Here is a 3,384-nt window from a genome sequence, read left to right as displayed (position 1 = left end):
ATATATATATATATATATATATATATATATATCTATGTACGTATCTAGACTCTATAGAGATAGGCAGTAACCACATTCATAAACTACATATTTAATTTTTTGGAAACTACCAAATTGACGAGGTAGCAGAACATTATGACGTTCATTACGGGATTATAAGTCTTACCGTAGTTGATTCCAAGACGTTGTGAGAAGTCTTGCGCCATGAGCGAACTCTATATCTTAGACTTTCATTCTCTCATTGTGTTATTTAACAAAGATCCATTTGCAGGGAAATTATTATTTATACCCGGAACACTACTTATCTTATGTTCCCCTTTAATTTCATTGGTCCAAGTGTTTTATCCTTATTTCTGATTGGTGTATTTAATTACTTTTTTTCTCTACCCCCTGCTGGTCCCCACATGAATCTGAGTTATATGATTAGCCGGGTACACCACATGGCGGTGCCACATGGTGTTCCGAGTACAGGGAATAATTACTCCCATTTACATCCCACCGGTTTTACTCCAGAGGGTGTTGGCACTATTGGCCCGAAAACTGCTCTCTTTGTTAGTGAATCCGAGTCAACCTGGATCAAATTTTTCCATGCAGACCAATCAGCTCTAAGTTCTCTCATTGCGTTTTCTAACAAAGACCCATTTGTATCTCACCGGTTTTACTCCAGAGGGTGTCGGCACTACTGGCCCGAAAACTGCTCTTTTAGTTAGTGAGTCCAACTCAACCTAGATCGCATTTTTCCATTCACACCAATCCGCTATAAGTTGGCATTCAACAACTAAGTGTGGTCTGATATCATTGGTCTGGATGAGCTCTCGTGAGCAAGCATACGTGAATACGTCATCTATCGAAACAGATCATCTATCCCAAACTTCATACACATTTGTGTGATAAATCGAGATCTATACATTTGACCAGATCCGTTTTTCTTGCGTTTGAGTGTCCCCCGCGCTTGTCTTTTCAAGGACATGCCGTAATTTGGAATAATTTCATGGGACAAATTTGTTTATTGATGATAAGAGAACTTGGTGCTGGTGCAGCAACCCGCTTCCTGGGGCGCACGTCCTTCGCACCCGGTGCCCTCCCACGCTTCCTTAGCAGAGCCACGGCCACTTAATGAGTCCAACTCAACTTGGATCACATTTTTCCAATCAAGCTAAGCTGCTCTTAGTTGGCATTCATCAACTAAGTGGGTTCAATATCATCGGTTTGGATGAGCTCTTGTGCACAAGCATATGCAAATACGTCATCTGCAAAAACAGATAATCTATCCCATATCTCATACACATTAGTGTGATAAATCGAGATCTCTACGTTTGAACAGTTTAGTTTTTCTTGCATCAGAGCGTCCCATGCAGGCATGCACTTGTCTCTTCGATTTCTCTTCGAGGACATAACCATAATTTGGAACAAGTTCTTGGGACAGATTTCGTTCATTAATGATATATAAGAGGACTTTGTGCTGGTGCAGCAACCCGCTTCTTGGGGCGCACGTCCTTTGTACCCGGTGGCCTCCCACGCTTCCTCAACGAAGCCATGGCCCTAGCACTTTGTGGTGGCGTCTCCAACAGTCATCCCTTCTATAGGTTTAGCTGTTGTGACGTCTTTGAGTTCGAGGCATTTTTTAAAGAACCTCCATCCTTGCTGGTACGTCTACAGCAGATATATAAGATCTAATCACTTTAGCAATGCCCGAGAAAACGTCATTAAGAGAATTTGCGACTTTTTAGAGATCGAGAATTCTACGCACTTATATTTCTCTTTGTGTGAAGGGGGATCGTTATGAAACAAATGAGTAGGATAGGCCACGACAGTACTCGTCGTTCCTATTGAACGTTAACGTTTTTATCTCCTCCTAACGACAGAAAAACTGTCTCATTGAAGTGAAAATCTGAAAATATTGCGGTAAGGAGCTTACATGTCAAGTAGTGGCTCTACATAATGGATGATGGTTGGAAACTCAAATCCGACATAAATACACACTTGGCGTGGATGAAGCATTTTGCACTCAGTGGCGGCGTAAGAGGCACATAAGTTCGAGATGCTTGGCTCATACCTAGTTACTAACTGTTGCGTAGAAATTGTTTTGGTGGTTAAGGGTTCGAGGTGAAGTAGCATATGTAATTGTGTGCATAACCGTAGACAGAGAGAGGTACATTGGAGTCCATAACCAAAGTCCTCATAAAAATTTGTACGCTCTTAAATAGCAGCCTCAACGATATCTTTCTAGGTATGTATATCCGAATTCAGATGCTTAACATCGATTCCAACAAACATATAGTAATCGTCAAAACTCTTTGACGTAAACTCTAGCTCTAGCATCAGGGGCGGAGCCAGCCCAGGCTTGACTGGGCTGGAGCCCAGGTGAAGTTGAAGCCCAAAAAAAAAAACCAACTTCTAAATAAAAAAAAAAAAAAATTATATACCTAAATCCCTATCGATCTGAAAGACTGGTTAAAGCCTCTGTCTCTCAGTCTCAGTCTCTATCTCTCACTACTCACAGCCACGCCTGACGCCAAAAACCCCAAATCCTTTCATCCTTTGCCGTCGTTGACTGGCCCTTGGCCGAGACTTCTTGCTGGTCGCTCTTGCCTCTCGCCGGTCACTCTTGCCTCTCGCAGTTTCGCTGGTCGCTCTTGCTGCGGCGCTCCTGGCCTCCTGCCGATGCCCTTCCCAGTCCGGCAGTGATTCCCTACTTCTTGACTTCTTCGGTTCTTCCTCAGGTATGGCTATTGCCTATTGGCTAATGCCTAATGGCTCTTTGCCTCTTTCCCCGATCCTTTACTTCCTGCTTGTTTTTGTCTAAATTGTAATTGTTGTTTTACTAAATTAGGGAATAGAATTCAATAGCAATACTGGAATGGAATATGGAATAGAATTCAGTTAACTAGATGTTTGTCAGTTTGTTTGGCATGATTTCACAGACTATATATATATATATATATATATATATATCTATAGATTAAAGCTTGATGTTGAATTGTTAATTGTTGAATTGTTGATTAGTTGATATTGATAATTGAATTGTTTGACAGAAAATAATGTCCGATGAACACATTGATCGTGTTAAAAGGCCTAGATCAAAAGATATAAGTACATGGTTTAGTAGAAAGAGTGCTCAACCATCATCATGTGCAAGTTCACAAGCTTCTGTTAGCACTCCAATTGCTGTTGCAGCAACTGAAGAGCCATCTTCAGAGTCTCCTTTAGTTAGGTCTCAAAGGAATGAGTTTGATCCACATGGCAATGTCAATGCCATTGAACGTGATCCGGGCAAACGATGTCCTCTATGGAAGTATCATGTGATCAACGTGAAGCCATTCGAAAAGCTTATGTTGCATTGGGTCCATGTCAACCTAAGTTGAAAAATTATCCTCTTTCAAT

Source organism: Fragaria vesca, linkage group LG6 (assembly GCF_000184155.1).
Source record: "Fragaria vesca subsp. vesca linkage group LG6, FraVesHawaii_1.0, whole genome shotgun sequence".
Taxonomy (NCBI): domain Eukaryota; kingdom Viridiplantae; phylum Streptophyta; class Magnoliopsida; order Rosales; family Rosaceae; genus Fragaria; species Fragaria vesca.
Note: the sequence above shows the minus strand (reverse complement) of the source record.